The 18,817-nt window shown below is 37.4% G+C and overlaps 1 pseudogene; it reads right to left on the reverse strand.

Moving 5' to 3' along the window:
- Positions 1-780: 780 nt before the first annotated feature.
- LOC122913157 overlaps positions 781-18,817 on the reverse strand; it is a 28,032-nt pseudogene continuing 9,995 nt past the window's right edge.

Consider the following 18,817-nt stretch of genomic DNA (forward strand, 5'->3'; position numbering starts at 1 on the left):
AGTACATGTCTTTTTAATAATTGTTTTCTGGTCAAAAGAATATGCATCCCTTTTTGCAATTTCTTTCTTCATCTATTTTCTTCAACAGAAAAACACACACTATCAGAAGAAGTTACTACTATTACCTGATCTCTAGCACAGAAGCAACATTAGTAAAGTTCATCTTGTATCTTTGTGGACCAACACTTGACATGTCTATACATTATGCATTGCTCCCCACAAGTGTAGCTATCATTATCAGCATACAACATGATTATGATACCACTGATTACAGGATCTATGCTGTGCATTTTGCCTCCATGATTCACTTATTCTTTAACAAGAAGTCTGTATCTCCTAATCCTCTTCACCAACTTTTTTCCCATCCCCCCACCAGTCTCCTCTCTGGAAACCACTTTGTTCTCATACATAAAGGTCTGATTCTTCTTTTTGCTTGGTTATTTAAGTGATTTCTTTTGGATTGCACATATATGTGAATTTGTATGGTATTTGTCTTTAATTTATTTCGCTTAGCATCTTACACTCTAGGTTCACTGATGTTGAACAAATGGCACGATCACTATTTTTTTTTTTTGGCCTGGGTACAGTATACTTTATTGATGGTACACTACATGGTAGGGCTCTCCAAGACCCTCCACTTCTTCAGGTGGTTTGGGATGGAACTGGTGAAGGTTGGGAGATTCTCTGTTTTCAGGGGTTAAGTTATGGCAGGGACTCCCCTGAAGTTGAGGGCCTCTCTTTTCCTCTTGCTGTAACTGGGGCTAGTAGTCCAGGGGACTCTTACTCCTTGGAGGACACGTAGACCATAAGGTCTACCACCCAGCTGCTGTAGTCAATTTATTGTCATACCAGAAAATGGGCTTTACAATGTGATCATTGAGAGCAAAGCCAGCCCTGGCATCAAAGGTGGAAGAGTGGGTGTCACTATGAAAGTCATAGGAAACAACCTGATCTTCAGTGTACCCAAGGATTCCCTTGAGGGGGCCTTCTAATTTCTGCTTCACGACCTTCTTTTTTTTTTAAGATTTTATTTATTTATCAGAGAGAGAGAGAGGGAGAGCGAGCACAGGCAGACAGAATGGCAGGCAGAGGCAGAGGGAGAAGCAGGCTTCCTGCTGAGCAAGGAGCCCGATGTGGGACTCGATCCCAGGACGCTGGGATCATGACCTGAGCAGAAGGCAGCCGCTCAACCAACTGAGCCACCCAGGCGTCCCTTCACGACCTTCTTGATGCCATCATATTTGACAGCTTTCTCCAGGTGGCAGGTCAGATCCAAGAAGGACATTTTGGGCCATATCAGTGAGCTTCCCATTCTGATCAGGAATGAACTTCCCTACAGCCTTGGCCATGTCAGTGGAAGCAGGGATGATGTTCTGGGAAGCCCCTCAGCCATCATGCCACAGCTTCCCAGAGGGGCCATCCATGGTCTTCTGGGTGACATTGATGGCATGGACAGTGGTCATGAGTTCCTCCACAATGCCAAAGTTGTTATAGATGTCCTTGGCCAGAGGATACAAGTGGTTGGTGGTGCAGGAGACAATACTGACAATCTTGAGTGAGTTGTCATACTTATGGTTCACACCTATCATGAACATGTGGGCATCAGCATAGATGATGACCCTCTTGGCCCTTCCCTTCAAGTTAGCCCCAGAATTCTCCATGGTGGTGAAGAGCCCAGTAAACTCCACAACATACTCAGCACCAGCATCACCCTATTTAATGCTGGTGGGATCTCACTTCTGGAAGATGGGGATGGACTTTCCATTGAAGAAAAGTTTCCTGATCTCAGCCTTGACAGTGCCGTGGAATTTCCCATGGGTAGAATCATACTGGAATATGTAGACCACATAGTTGAGGTCAATGAAAAGGTCACTGATGGCAACAATATCCACTTTACCATAATTAAAAGCATACCTGGTGACCAGGTGCAAAATACAGCCAAATCTGTTCACACTGACTTTCACAATTGTGTCTCAGGGACATAACTGGCACTGCATGAGAAGATGTGGCTGTCTGTCAAATGAGGAGAAACAGAGACCCAACATCACATTCAAATTCTATGGATACGAATATTTCATTATGTGCATATACTACATTTTTACCATTTATTAATGAATATTTGGGCTGTGTCTACAGCTTTGCCATTGAAAATTATCCTGCAATAAACATACAGGGGCATGTATATTTTAAAATTCTGTTAAAATTTCAGTTAGCTAACATACACTGTAATACTAGTCTCAGGTGTACAATAAAGTGATTCAACACATCCATATAACATGTAGTGCTCATAAGAACATGTGTCTGCTTAATACCCATCATATCTCCTCTGGTAACCCTCAGTTTTCTCTCTGTAGTTAAGAGACTGTTTTGTGACTTGCCTCTCTCTTTCTCTCTCTCTCTCTTTTTTCTCCATTTGCTGATTTGTTTTGATTCTTTTTTTCCCCCAATTTATTTATTTTCAGAAAAACAGTATTCATTATTTTTTCACCACACCCAGTGCTCCATGCAAGCTGTGCCCTCTATAATACCCTCCACCTGGTACCCCAACCTCCCACCCCCCACCACTTCAAACCCCTCAGACTGTTTTTCAGAGTCCACAGTCTCTCATGGTTCACCTCCCCTTCCAATTTACCCAAATTCCCTACTCCTCTCTAACGCCCCTTGTCCTCCATGCTATTGGTTATGCTCCACAAATGAGTGAAACCATATGATAATTGACTCTCTCTGCTTGACTGATTTCACTCCGCATAATCTCTTCCAGTCCCATCCATGTTGCTACAAAAGTTGGATATTCGTCCTTTCTGATGGAGGCATAATACTCCATAGTGTATATGGACCACATCTTCCTTATCCATTCATCCGTTGAAGGGCATCTTGGTTCTTTCCATAGTTTGGCGACTGTGGCCATTGCTGCTATAAACATTGGGGTACAGATGGCCCTTCTTTTCACGACATCTGTATCTTTGGGGTAAATACCCAGGAGTGCAATTGCAGGGTCATAGGGAAGCTCTATTTTTAATTTCTTGAGGAATCTCCACACTGTTCTCCAAAGAGGCTGCACCAACTTGCATTCCCACCAACAGTGTAAGAGGGTTCCCCTTTCTCCACAACCTCTCCAATACATGTTGTTTCCTGTTTTGTTAATTTTGGCCATTCTAACTGGTGTAAGGTGATATCTCAATGTGGTTTTAATTTGAATCTCCCTGAGGGCTAATGATGATGAGCATTTTTTCATGTGTCTGATAGCCATTTGGATGTCTTGATTGGAGAAGTGTCTGTTCATATCTTCTGCCCATTTTTTGATGTGTTTGTCTGTTTCGCGTGGGTTGAGTATGAGGAGTTCATTATAGATCCTGGATATCAACCTTTTGTCTGTACTGTCATTTGCAAATATCTTCTCCCATTCCGTGGGTTGCCTCTTTGTTTTGTTGACTGTTTCCTTTGCTGTGCAGAAGCTTTTGATTTTGATGAAGTCCCAGAAGTTTATTTTCACTTTTGTTTCCTTTGCCTTTGGAGACGTATCTTGAAAGAAGTTGCTGTGGCTGATATCAAAGAGATTACTGCCTATGTTCTCCTCTAAGATTCTGATAGATTCCTGTCTCACGTTGAGGTCTTTTATAGCACCAAGAACCATAAGATATCTGGGAATAAACCTAACTAAAGAGGTAAAGGATCTATACTTGAGGAACTATAGAACACTCATGAAAGAAATTGAAGAAGACACAAAAAGATGGAAGACCATTCCATGCTCTTGGATCGGAAGAATAAACATTGTTAAAATGTCTATACTGCCTAGAGCAATCTATACTTTTAATGCCATTCCGATCAAAATTTCACCGGCATTCTTCAAAGAGCTGGAGCAAATAATCCTAAAATTTGTATGGAATCAGAAGAGACCCCGAATCGCTAAGGAAATGCTGAAAAACAAAAATAAAGCTGGCGGCATCACCTTACCTGATTTCAAGCTTTATTACAAAGCTGTGATCACCAAGACAGCATGGTACTGGCATAAAAACAGACACATAGACCAGTGGAACAGAGTAGAGAGCCCTGATATGGACCCTCAACTCTATGGTCAATTAATCTTTGACGAAACAGGAAAAAATATACAGTGGAAAAAAGACAGTCTCTTCAATAAATGGTGCTGGGAAAACTGGACAGCTATATGTAGAAGAATGAAACTCGACCATTCTCTTACACCGTACACAAAGATCAACTCAAAATGGATAAAAGACCTCAACGTGTTTTGATTCTTAACTGCACGCATGAGTGAAGTCATATGGTATTTGTCTTTCTATGACTGTTTTTTTTTTTTCCACTTAGCATGTACTCTCTACATCCATTCACATATTGGAAAATAACAAGATTTTGGGGGCATCTTGGTGGCTCATTCCTTAAATGTCTGCCTTCAGCTCAGGTCAGGATCCCAGGGTCCTGGAGTCGAGCCCCACATTGGGCTTCCTACTCCACAGGGAGTGTGTTACTCCCTCTCCCACTTTCCCTGCTTGTGTTCCATCTCTTGCTTTCTCCCTCTCTTTGTCAAAACAATAAATAAAATATTAAAACAATGAAAATAATAATTTTCCTTATTTTATATATACATATATGTATCTCACATCTTCTTTATCCATTTATCAGCCAATGGACACTTGTGGAAACACAAATGTTTCCATAATTTGACTGTTGTTCATAGAATGGTTATAAACATCAGGGTCCATGTATCCCTTTTAATTAGTGTTTATGCATTCTATTATTTATTACCGTGCAGTGCAATTCCTGGATCATAGGCTAGTTCTATTTCTGTGCCTAAATTTTTGCATATACTAGTACTTACTTAATTTTATCTCTAAATAGTATTTAAATATGTGTATTAACCACAGTCTTCCTTTTCCTTTCATTAGTCAATGAAGAACAATATTTTATACAAGAAGACAACAGAAGTGAACAGTTAGATACTTATTACAGGGATGAGATGATAGTTTCACATTTATATGTAAATTTCAAAAAACTTGCAAAAACTTTTCCATGGTGTGAAACTAATATCCATATATGTCTTTAGTTAATACAGAATAGCATCCTTGTTAAGATTCAATAGTTATAGTGTTAATTATTGGCTAACTGGCTTAGAATTCATTTCTTAACATTTATTTATTCCAGTTATTCATATAAAAATCAATACTAGATACCTTGTAGGATTTCTGTTCATAGACATAGGAAATAATGGAGAAAATCACTTGAAACACTTAGACCTGTATTCAGGCATTCCATCATCATCATTATTAAGGTTACTGCTCCAAGAGTAGAGTGAACTAACATCACATCATTTAAGAAACATGAAAATTAAAGAAGAACATTAGGGTTATGGACTAATGAGTTGAAAGATAAGTATAAACACTCAAATGATAGAGAAATTATGCTATCATTGATTTTAAATCTGGAAACAAGAATTTTTAAGAGAGAAGGAAAATAAACATAAGGGAGATGAGATGGGTAGAAAGAAGGCAGACTGCAAGAATTTTAAGAATGTGATGATATTGGTAAAAATTGAAGGGAAAGTTAATGGAATAAAAGCCAAGATCACTTAAAAGAAAGTGGATTTCAGGGTGCTTGGGTGGCTCAGTGGATTAAAGCCTCTGCCTCTGGCCCAGGTCATGATCCCAGGTCTTGGTATCGAGCCCCACATCCCACTTTCTGCTCAGCAGGAAGCATGCTTCCCCCTCTCTCTCTGCCTGCTTCTCTGCCTACGTGTGATTTGTCTGTCAAGTAAATAAATAAAATCATAAAAAGAGAAAGTGGATTACCATGCAAATATATTCATGTACAGAAGAAAACCAGAAATACATTTAAATGAATAAAAAATAAATTTAATGATAAAAGTAAGAATAAAGAGAAATAAATTTAGAAAGAAATTTAAAAGAGCATATTAAAATTTACATTCAGTTTCTTGGCACATTAGTTAAATTTTAAATCAGCTTTTGTAAAACAAAATTCACAAATAGTAAGTGTAAGGATAGAGCATGGTGTCTTCATGGGCAACTGGGTGGTTCAGTGGGTTAAGCCACTGCCCTCGGTTCAGGTTATGATCTCAGGTGTCCTGGGATCAAGTTCCGCATCAGGCTCTCTGCCCAGCAGGGAGCCTGCTTCCTCATCTCTCCCTCTCTGCCTGCCTCTCTGCTAGTGATCTCTCTCTGTCAAATAAAAAAATAGCATGGTGTCTTCTCTTAGTTATCCTGTTCCTGGATATGTGAGAATAATTTTTTTTTCTGTTTGGATTTCATAATAAAAATAGTCTGCTTCATAAACTTATCTCATTACTTTTTAAAATGTCACCATGTGATTGCCAATGGCATTTGTTAACAATATACTGTGTCTATATAACCTAAAAATTGTTATAATTGGAATATTTGTAAGTCAGATATTGTGAGATTAATTTACAAATCAATTAAAATGAGCTTCTCAAATATTATTGTCAATACAAACAAATTTAAGGAAAAATGGTTTGCTGGGGTAGATCAGTTGGTGCAAAACCTGACTCTTGGTTTCTGCTCAGGTCTTATTCTCAGAACCATGCGATTAAGCTATCCATCAGGCTTCACACTCAGCAGGGAGTCTGCTTATGGATCCTCCCTTGCCCTCTCCCTTTGTCCCACTCCCTACTCACAGCCTGTCTCTCTCAAAATAAATTAATAAATTGAAAGAAAGAAGAAAAAAGAGAAAGAAAGAAAAAAAGTGAAAAAAGTAGCAAGTTTGGAATCAATTGCTCATTTTAAATAACTACTGCATGACCAAATTAAAAACAAAAACAAAACACAGTCTGGAATTATAATAAAGCATGTAAAATTGAAGCTATTATAAAATCTTTTCCAATGAGGATTAAACCAAAGATTACATTATATCAGTGGCCTATTGATGTGAAGGTAATTATTGGAATATTTCCATTATTTTGGAAAGAGCCAAGACACTGAACTGACATTCAGGCCCACCTAGCCCTATAAAAATAACATCCTGTATAGCAGCACCAAAGGTACAATAGATATCTAACAATTTAACAAAAATTTTAGAAAAGAAAAAATGCAAAATTATCTGTAATTGTATTTGAAAATATTTTTGTGATTATCAACTTAATTGTATAAACCAATAGTTTGATACAAATTAATGGGTATCAGAATCATTGTTATCTTGAATATTTATATACTCGGTGTCACATTTTCACCAAAAAATTTCCAAAGGGCCACTTTCATGTCTCTATTTCTCAGGCTGTAAATGACAGGATTCAGGCTTGGAGGTAACAGGGAATATAGCACAGACATAAAAAGGTTCAGTGATAATGGGGATTTTGAGTTTAAACCTAAATATGCAATATATATGGAAGAGAAGAACATGCTTACCACTGTTAGATGGGGCATGAAGGTTGAAAAGGTTTTAAATATGCCTTGTGGAGAAGGAATTCTTAAGACAGTGGACACAATAAAAACATAGGAAACAACCATGAAAGTAAAACATACAAAAACAAAACAAAAACTAATGATAATAAACACATATTCTAGAATTTGCTCCCCAGAACAAGCAAGTGTTAGCAATGATGGAATGTCACAGAAAAATTGATGCACTATGGCCCATAGAAATGGACAGACAATGTGCCTGCAACATGAATGGATCCATAGACAAACCCACTGAACCATGATGCTGTTATCATCTGCATAAAGGCACCTCTATTGATGATGGTCTTATGGTGCAGAGGACAGCAGATGGCAGCATAGCTGTCCTAGGACATCACCAGAAGGAGGGAAAACTCTGTTCCAGCAAAGGAAACAACAAGGAAAACCTGTGATGCACATCCCTCGAAGGAGATGGAATGGCTGTCGGTCAGAGAGTTTATGATGGATTTGGGGACAGTGACAGAGATGTAACAGATATCAATCAAAGACAATTTTTTTCAGGAAAAAGTAGATGGGAGTTTGGAGATGCTGGTCAATGGTAGTGAGGGTGATAATAAGGAGGTCCCCCATCAGTGCTGCCAGGTAAACCAAGGAGAAGAATGCAGCGTAAAGTTTCTGTAGCACCTGATCATCAGGGAATCCCATGAGTAAAAATATTGATATTAGGGTCACATTTGTTAATTTATCAGGCATGATGAATTTTTTGTTTTGAAAATTTTTCTTGAATCTTCAGAATCTGACTCTCTACATTGGTTCTGTTATTCATAGATTGCAAAGTTATTCTTGGGGTAAAATATATCTTGCAAAATTCAATTTCTGCAATGCATGTAGAAAAAACATGTTAAGATAATCATTAAAGTAGATTAGAATAGTTTTTTCATGTGATAGCCTAAAATTATGCATAAAATAGACAAATATTATGTTACATATTTATTTTACTTTGCTGGAATAGGTTAAAAAGTAGCAGGAAAATTTCAAATAAAATAGAATAATTTGTTTAGATATTCTCAGAAATTTGCTTTAGTTCAATGTGAATTGTGTTCTTGGTAGATTAGTTTTTTACTGTTTCAAGTTTTTATTTAAATTCTAGTTAGTTAATACATAGTGTCATATTAGTTTCAGGAGTAGAATTTTTCACTTTTATACAATGCCCAGTTCTTATCCTAACAATTGCCTTCCTTAATATTCATCACCCTTTGAGCCTCTTTCCTCACCCACCTCCAGCAACCCTTTGTTTGTTTTCCATAGTTTAAAGTCTCTCTTACGGTTTGAAGACTCAGTGTGAATAACAGGGAGAGTTTTTTTCTGTTTAGTATAGGTAAATGAGAAGGAAGAGATGGGTGGAACTAAAAATTTTCTTTGTATTTTTTCCTGTACCAATATGAGAATGATATACAACTTCAACATAATCAAGGTTACAATACAATCACTAGTATTCATATGAAGCCTTTAAGAAGATAATATGTGAACTTTATTTTAAAAGTCAATAAAATCCTAGAAGAATTTATACATTATTTATTATGATTTAGTTAGTTTCCTTTGATAAGGTTACATATGTACTATGCAACTAATAATCAAAACTAAAATGCCTATTTTTAAATTAATCAAAATTAAAATACCTTATTTTCCTAAAGGAAGGTGGAATTCAAGAAGGTGAAGTAAATTTACTTCCTTAAACATGTCAGGAGAGCGGGAATAACACGGGGAAGCTTTTAGTAGATGCATAGAAGTTTGCAAGAAATTCATTTACCTAATACAAATCATTTCCCTAATTTTAGGAAGGATTCAGTTCTTTAAAACACTGTGAAACTTAACAATAAAAATGAGATGAATAAAGGACACATTCTCACATAAGAAGAAAAGTTGAAAGGCTTGAGATTTTGTCCAACAGGATAAAGATTCCTCTTTAAACATTGCTATTGGCCTGGTTTCTAGTGTGATGCTGAATGAGTCTTCTCTCCACTGGAAAGCAGTTTGAAAGAGTTATTAAATGGATCTTGCATTTTTGTGCATGTTTACAATTGACTAATTAGAATGAGAGCAAATCAACTGCATTAATTCTGAATTCTGATGCTATCTTATGATGTCATCACAGACAACACGAAATTTGAAGTATGAAGAATTAGATCCACATTAGATAGAATATATCTATCTATCTATCTATCTATCTAGTTTTTTTTAACCAGTAGGGTTACCTGCCATGAGACCTAATTAATAACAAAGATGTTTAAAGACTTTTGTGAAACTTTACATTGTCAGGTAATGAATTGATTTATTTTATTTTATTTTTATTTTTTTATTGTTTATAAACATATATTTTTATCCCCAGGGTACAGGTCTGTGAATCGCCAGGTTTACACACTTGACAGCACTCACCAAAGCACATACCCTCCCCAATGTCCATAACCCCATCCCCTTCTCCCAATCCCCCTCCCCCCATCAACCCTCAGTTTGTTTTGTGAGATTAAGAGTCACTTATGGTTTGTCTCCCTCCCAATCCCATCTTGTTTCATTTATTCTTCTCCTACCCCCTTAACCCTCCATGTTGCATCACCACTTCCTCATATCAGGGAGATCATATGATAGTTGTCTTTCTCTGATTGACTTATTTCGCTAAGCATGATAACCTCTAGTTTCATCCATGTCGTCGCAAATGGCAAGACTTCATTTCTTTTGATGGCTGCATAGTATTCCATTGTGTATATATACCACATCTTCTTGATCCATTCATCTGTTGATGGACATCTAGGTTCTTTCCATAGTTTGGCTATTGTAGACATTGCCGCTATAAACATTAGGGTGCACGTGCCCCTTCGGATCACTATGTTTGTGTCCTTAGGGTAAATACCCAGTAGAGCAATTGCTGGATCATAGGGTAGGTCTATTTTCAAAATTTTGAGGAACCTCCATGCTGTTTTCCAGAGTGGTTGCACCAGCTTGCATTCCCACCAACAGTGTAGGAGGGTTCCCCTTTCTCCACATCCTTGCCAGCATCTGTCATTTCCTGACTTGTTAATTTTAGCCATTCTGACTGGTGTGAGGTGATATCTCATTGTGGTTTTGATTTGTATTTCCTTGATGCTGAGTGATAAGGAGCACTTTTTCATGTGTTTGTTGGCCATCTAGATGTCTTCTTTGTAGAAATGTCTGTTCATGTCTTCTGCCCATTTCTTGATGGGATTGTTTGTTCTTTGGGTGTCGAGTTTGCTAAGTTCTTTATAGATTTTGGATACTAGCCCTTTATCTGATATGTCGTTTCCAAATATCTTCTGACATTCTGTCAGTTGTCTTTTGGTTTTGTTAACTGTTTCCTTCGCTGTGAAAAAGCTTTTGATCTTGATGAAATCCCAATAGTTCAGTTTTGCCCTTGCTTCCCTTGCCTTTGGCAATGTTCCTAGGAAGATGTTGCTGCGGCTGAGGTCAAAGAGGTTGCTGCCTGTGTTCTTCTCAAGGAATTTGATGGATTCCTTTGTCACATTGTGGTACTTCATCCATTTTGAGTCTATTTTTGTGTGTAGTGCAAGGAAATGGTCCAATTTCATTTTTCTGCATGTGGCTGTCCAATTGTCCCAACACCATTTATTGAAGAGGCTGTCCTTTTTCCATCGGAATTTCTTTCATGCTTTGTCGAAGATTAGTAGAACATAGAGATGAGGGACTTTTTCTGGGCTCTCTATTCTGTTCCATTGATCTATGTGTCTGTTTTTGTGACAGTACCAGGCTGTCTTGATGATGACAGCTTTGTAATAAAGCTTGAAGTCTGGAATTGTGATGCCACCAACTTTGGCTTTTTTTTTTTTTTCAATATTCCTTTGGCTATTCAAGGTCTTTTCTGGTTCCATATAAATTTTAGGATTATTTGTTCCATTTCTTTGAAGAAAATGAATGGTACTTTGATAGGAATTGCATTGAATGTGTAGATTGCTTTAGGTAGCATAGACATTTTCACAATATTTATTCTTCCAATCCAGGAGCATGGAACATTTTTCCATTTCTTTGTGTCTTCCTCAATTTCTTTTATGAGTACTTTATACTTTTCTGAGTATAGATTCTTAGCCTCATTGGTTAGGTTTATTCCTAGGTATCTTATAGTTTTGGGTGCAGTTGTAAATGGGATTGACTCCTTAATTTCTCTTTCTTCTGTCTCATTTTTGGTGTAGAGAAATGCAACTGATTTCTGTGCATTGATTTTATATCCTGACACGTTACTGAATTCCTGTACAAGTTCTAGAAGCTTTGGAGTGTAGTCTTTTGGGTTTTCCACATATAGTATCATATCATCTGTGAAGAGTGAGATTTGACTTCTTCTTTGCCGATTTGGATGCCTTTAATTTCCTTTTGTTGTCTGATTGCTGAGGCTAGGACTTCTAGTACTATGTTGAATATCAGTGGTGATCATGGACATCCCTGCCATGTTCCTGACCTTAGCATAAAAGCTTTCAGTTTTTCTCCATTGAGAATGATATTTGTGGTGGGTTTTTCAAAGATGGCTTTGATAATATTGAGGTATGTGCCCTCTATCCCTATACTTTGAAGATATTTGATCAGGAAGGGATGCCATACTTTGTCAAATGCTTTTTTAGCATCTATTGAGAGTATCATATGGTTCTTGTTCTTTCTTTTATTTATGTGTTGTATCACATTGACTGATTTGCGGATGTTGAACCAACCTTGCAGCCCTGGAATAAATCCCACTTGGTCATGGTGAATAATTCTTTTAATGTACTGTTGAATCCTATTGGATAGTATTTTGGTGAGAATTTTCGCATCTGTGTTCATCAAGGATATTGGTCTGTAGCTCTCTTTTTTGATGGGATCCTTGTCTGGTTTTGGGATCAAGGTGATGCTGGCCTCTTAAAATGAGTTTGAAGTTTTCCTTCCATTTCTATTTTTTGGAACAGTTTCAGGAGATTAAGAATTAGTTCTTCTTTAAATGTTTGGTAGAATACCCTTGGGATGCCGTCTGACCCTGGGCTTTTGTTTGTTTGGAGATTTTTGATGACTGTTTCAATCTCCTTACTGGTTATCGGTATGTTCAGGCTTTCTAGTTCTTCCTGGTTCAGTTGTGATAGTTTATATGTCTCTAGGAATGCATCCATTTCTTCCAGATTGTCAGATTTGTTGGCGTAGAATTGGTCCTAGTATGTTCTTATAATTGTCTGTATTTCTTTGGTGTTAATTGTGATCTCTCCTCTTTCATTCATGATTTTATTTATTTGGGTCCTTTCTCTTTTCTTTTTGATAAGTCTGGCCAGGGGTTTATCAATCTTATTAATTCTTCCAAAGAACAAGATTCTAGTTTCGTTGATTTGTTCTATTGTTTTTTTGGTTTCTATTTCATTGATTTCTGCTCTGATCTTTATGGTTTCTCTTCTCCTGCTGAGTTTAGGGTTTCTTTCTTGTTCTTTCTCCAACTCTGTTAGGTGTAGGGTTAGGTTGTATATTTGAGACCTTTCTTATTTCTTGAGAAAGGCTTGTACTGCTATGTATTGTCCCCTCAGGACTGCCTTTGCTGTGTCCCACAGATTTTGAACCGTTGTGGTTTCATTATCATTTGTTTCCATGATTTTTTTTCAATTCTTCTTTAATTTCCTGGTTGACCCATTCATTCTTGATGAATGATGCTGTTTAGTCTCCATGTATTTGTTTTCTTTCCAAACTTCCTCTTGTGGTTGATGTGATCTATTCTGGAGAATGTTCCATGTGCACTAGAGAATAATGTGTATTCGGTTGCTTTGGGATGAAATATTCTGAATATATCTGTGATGTCCATCTGGTAGAGTGTGTCATTTAAGGCCTTTATTTCCTTGTTGATCTTTTGCCTGGGTGATCTGTCCATTTCAGTGAGGGGAGTGTTAAATTCCCCTACTATTATTGTATGATTGTTGATGTGTTTCTTTGATTTTGCTATTATTTATTTATTTATTTATTTGACAGAGAGAGATCACAAGTAGGCAGAGAGGCAGGCAGAGAGAGAGAGAGGAGGAAGCAGGCTCCCTGCTGAGCAGAGAGCCTGATGCGGGACTCGATCCCAGGACCCTGAGATCATTACCTGAGCCAAAGGCAGCGGCATAACCCACTGAGCCAGCCACCCAGGCGCGCCTCTTTGATTTTGTTATTAATTGGTTTATATAATTCACTGCTCCCATGTTAGGGGCACCGATATTTAAAATTGTTAGATCTTCTTGTTGGACAGATTCTTTGAGTATGATATAGTGTCCTTCCTCATCTCTTAGTATAGTATTTGGCTTAAAATCCAATTGATCTGATATAAGGATTGCCACTCCTGCTTTCTTCTGATGTCCATTGGCATAGTAAATTGTTTTCCACCCCGTCACTTTAAATCTGGAGGTTTCTTCAGTTTCTTTAAATCTGGAGTTTCTTGGAGGCAACATAGAGATGGGTTTTGTTTGTTATCCATTCTGATACCCTGTTTCTTTTGATTGGGGCATTTATCCCATTAACATTCAGGGTAACTATTGAGAGATATGAATTTAGTGGCATTGTATAGTCTGTAAGGTGACTGTTACTGTATATTGTCTCTATTCCTTTCTTATCTACTACTTTTAGGCTCTCTCTTTGCTTAGAGGACCACTTTCAATATTTCCTGTAGAGCTGGTTTGGTGTTTGCAAATTCTTTCAGTTTTTGTTTGTCCTGGAAGCTTTTTATCTCTCCTTCTATTCTCAATGATAGCCTAGCTGGATATAGTATTCTTGGTTGCGTGTTTTTCTCGTTTAGTGTTTTGAATATATCATGCCAGCTCTTTCTAGCCTGCCAGGTCTCTATGGATAAGTCTGCTGCCAATCTAATATTTTTACCATTGTATGTTACAGACTTCTTTTCCCGGCCTGCTTTCAGGATTTTCTCTTTGTCACTAAGACTTGTAAATTTTACTATTAGGTGATGGGGTGTGGACCCATTCTTATTGATTTTGAGGGGGGTTCTCTGCACCACCCGGATTTTGATGTTTGTTCCCTTTGTCATATTGGGGAAATTCTCTCCAATAATTTTCTCCAATATACCTTCTGCTCCCCTCTCTCTTTCTTCTTCTTCTGGAATCCCAATTATTCTAATGTTGTTTCGCCTTATGGTGTCACTTATGTCTCGAATTCTGCCCTTGTGGTCAAGTAGCTGTTTGTCCCTCTTTTGCTCAGCTTCTTTATTCTCTGTCATTTGGTCTTCTATATTGCTAATTCTTTTTTCTGCCTCATTTATCCTAGCAGTGAGAGCCTCCATTTTTAATTGCACCTCATTAATAACTTTTTAAATTTCAACTTGGTTAGATTTTAGTTCTTTTATTTCTCCAGAAAAAGCTTTTATATCTCCTGACAGGGTTTCCCTAATATCGTCCATGCCTTTTTTGAGCCTGGCTAGAACCTTGAGAATCGTCATTCTGAACTCTAGATCTGACATCTTACCAATGTCTGTGTTGATTAGGTCCCTAGCCTTCAGTACTGCCTCTTGTTCTTTTTTTTTTTGTTGTGAATTTTTCCGCCTTGTCATTTTGTCCAGATAAGAGTATATGAAGGAGCAAGTAAAATACTAAAAGGCTGGCAACAACCCCAGGAAAATATGATTTAACCAAATCAGAAGAGATCCCAAATCGTGAGGGGGGAGGAAGTGGGTAAAAAGAGATTCAGAAAGAAAAAAATTAAAATAGAAAAAAGAAAACAAATAAAGAAAAATGTAAAAAAGAAAAAATATATACATATATTAGATAAACTATAAAAACATTAAAAAAGAAAATGGTAAAAGTTAAAAAAAATTAGCAAAAAAAGAGAAAAGAATTGAAAAAGAAGAAAAAATTAAATTAACTGCAATACTAAAGAATCATTGGGAGATAGCCATGAGTTCTGTGCTTTGATTTCTCCTCCTCTGAAATATTCCTGCTCTCGTTAGTATTGAAACTTCACTCCTTAGTAGGTGAACTTGGTCCTGACTGGAGTTCTTTTTGATATTCTGGGGGAGGGGCCTGTTGTAGTGATTCTCAAGTGTCTTTGCCCCCAGGAGAATTGCACCTCCATTACCACGGCCCAGACTGAGTAATCCACTCGGCTTGCTTTCGGGAGATTTTGCCCCCTGAGTGCTTTCTGTAGAGTTCCAGAGGATGGGAATGAAAATGGCGGCCTCCCAGTTTCTGGCCCAGAGGAGCCAAGAGCCTGGGGCCCCACTCCTCAGTGCACCCTCAGAGAACAGCGCCCAGTTACTCCTGTCTCCCTGGCCTCCAGCCGCACTCCGAGCTCATGGAGCCTGCGACCAGTTCAAGGTAACCCCAAGCTAAGAGCTCACTCCTCAGCTCTGTCTCTGTAGCCAGCTTCCCTGTTCTAATACATGTAAGCTCTGTGACACTCAGACACCCCCGATCCTTCTGTGACCCTGCGGGACCTGAGGCCACACTGACCCCATGTTGGCTTCATCCCAGTTTAGCCTCTGGAATGATGTCCCTCAGCAGAACAGACTTTTAAAAGTCCTGATTTTGTGCTCCATTGCTCCTCCGCTTGCTGGGAGCTGACCCCACTCCCGGGGTCTATCTTCCCATTGTTTTGGATTCATTTCTCTGCCAGTCCTACCTTTCAGAAAGTGATTGATTTTCTGTTTCTAGAATTGCTGTTCTTCTTCTCTTTGATATGTCATTGGATTTGTAGGTGTTTGCAATCTTTAGATAAGCTATCTAGCTGATCTCCTGCTAGCTTAAGTAGTCTCAGCCCACTACCTCTCTGTCATCTTGACTCCTCCTGAATTGATTTAATTTATAAACTTATATCTGAAAAAAGTGACTAGCTGTGTTTTTTAAATTTTTCTACTTACTTTGATTTTTTTTTAATTTACTTTCTTATTTTTTTTAATTTAAATTAAATTAGCCAACATATGGTATATCATTGGTTTCTGATGTTGGGTTCAATGATTCATCAGTTGCATATAACCTCTTTTTGCATATAACATCCAGTGATCACGTGCCTACTTATTTTGATTTTATAAAAATATTTATCATAAGCAGGATACCATTCCTTACACTGTATAAAGTAGTTAAGATATAAGATAATGAAGAAAGCTATATTTCTTTTTTCATTTCCACTGCTGTTTTCTATCTCTTAGGGAAAATATAATATTTTTCATATATTTATTTTTCTACAATTCCCTGTGTATTTATAACATACAAATGCAAAAGATGTATACAACAACATAAATTAGATCTTACTATGCTTTTTTACCTACTTATTTTAAATTAATCATACATTCCAAATCCACATACAATATTGTCACAATTTAAAATGATTAGTTGTGTAACTAAACTCATGATTCTTCATAAAAGTCTTGTTTTGGATTCAGATCATGATCTCAGGGTTGTAAGTGGAGCCCCATGTCAGTCTCTGTATTGGGCAGAGCTTCTCTCTTTCCCTTTCCCTCTGCCCCCCTCCTCAATAAAAATGAACTGGAACTATATATTAAGCCTGATAGACCTACAAACATATCAGAGGATTTCATCCAACAATAGGAGAATAAATATTTTTATCAAGCACACATGAAATTCCACCAGATAGATCATATGTTAGGCCACAATAAATTTCTTATAAATTTAAGAAGACTGAAATTATACCATATAAGTTTTTGAATTATGACAGTGTAAAACTAAAAGTGAACAATAAACATAAAACTTTAAAATTCATAATTTTGTGAAAAATACCAGAATCCTGAATGACAAATAAGTCAAGGAGTAAATCAAAAGGGAAATAACAAACATCCTGGGTTCAACTAAAATGGAATCATAATGTACTAAAATGTATGCAGTGAGGCAAAAGTAGGTAAAAATGGAAGGCTTATGGCAATAAACACATATGTTAATAAGGATGGCTAAACATCCACAAATGAAGGTAATGTGATATATCACATTAACAAAATCAAGGAAAAATCATATGATCATCCCAATAGATGAAGAAAAATATGAGACATAATTAAGTACTCAATTATGAAATAAGCTATTAACAAAGTGAATATGCCTCAACATAATAAAGGCCATAACGACAACCCCACAACTAACATCATACTCAACAGTGTGAAATTGAAAGCTCTTCTTTTTTGTGTATATATTTTTAAGAAATATTTTGGGGGCACCTTGGTGGCTAGTGAGTTAATGTCTCTGCCTTTGGCTCAGGTCATGATTCCAGGGCCCTTGGAACTCTCCTTGGCAAGAGCCTACTTCCCTTTCTCTCTCTCACTCTCTGTGCCTCACTGCCTAGTTGGGAACTCTGTCTATCAAATAAATAAATAAAATCTCTTTTTTGAAAGAATCAGTAAGATCGATAAGTCACTGGCCACACTAATCCAAAAGAAAAGAGAGAAAGCCCAAATTTATAAAATTATGAATGAAAAGGGAGAGATCACAACTAACACCAAGGAAATAGAAACAATCATCAGAAGTTATTATCAACAGTTATATGCCAATAAGATTAGCAACCTAGACGAAATGGATGCATTCCTGAAAAAATATAAACTACCAACAATGAGCAAGGAAGAAATCGACAACCTGAATAGACCAATATCTAATAACGAGATTGAAGCAGTGATCAAAAACCTCCCAAAAAAAAAGAGCCCAGGACCTGATGGATTCCCTGGGGAATTCTACCAAACCTTCAAAGAAGAAATAACACCTATTCTCCCGAAGCTGTTTCAAAAAATTGAAGCAGAAGGAAAACTTCCAGACTCTTTCTATGAAGCCAGCATTACCCTGATCCCCAAACCAGGCAAAGACCGTACCAAAAAGGAGAATTTCAGACCAATATCACTGATGAATATGGATGCTAAGATTCTCAACAAGATCCTAGCCAACAGGATCCAACAGCACATCAAAAAGATTATCCACCATGATCAGGTGGGATTCATCCCTGGGCTACAAGGAGGGTACAACATTCGTAAATCAATCAATGTGATACAACAAATTAATATGAGAAGAGAGAAGAACCACATGGTCCTCTCAATTGATGCAGAAAACGCATTTGACAAAATCCAACATCCATTCCTGATTAAAACGCTTCAAAGTATAGGGATAGAGGAAACATTCCTGAACCTCATCAAATCTATCTATGAAAGACCCACAGCAGGTATCATCCTCAATGGGAAAAACCTTGCAGCCTTCCCATTGAGATCAGGAACAAGACAAGGATGCCCACTTTCACCACTCTTGTTCAACATAGTATTAGAAGTCCTAGCAACAGCAATCAGACAACAGAGAGAAATAAAAGGTATGCAAATTGGCAATGAAGAAGTCAAACTCTCTCTCTTCACAGATGACATGAATCTTTATATGGAAAACCCAAAAGACTCCACCCCCAAACTACTAGAACTCATACAGCAATTCAGCAACGTGGCAGGATACAAA

Source organism: Neovison vison, chromosome 1 (assembly GCF_020171115.1).
Source record: "Neovison vison isolate M4711 chromosome 1, ASM_NN_V1, whole genome shotgun sequence".
Lineage (NCBI taxonomy): Eukaryota > Metazoa > Chordata > Mammalia > Carnivora > Mustelidae > Neogale > Neogale vison.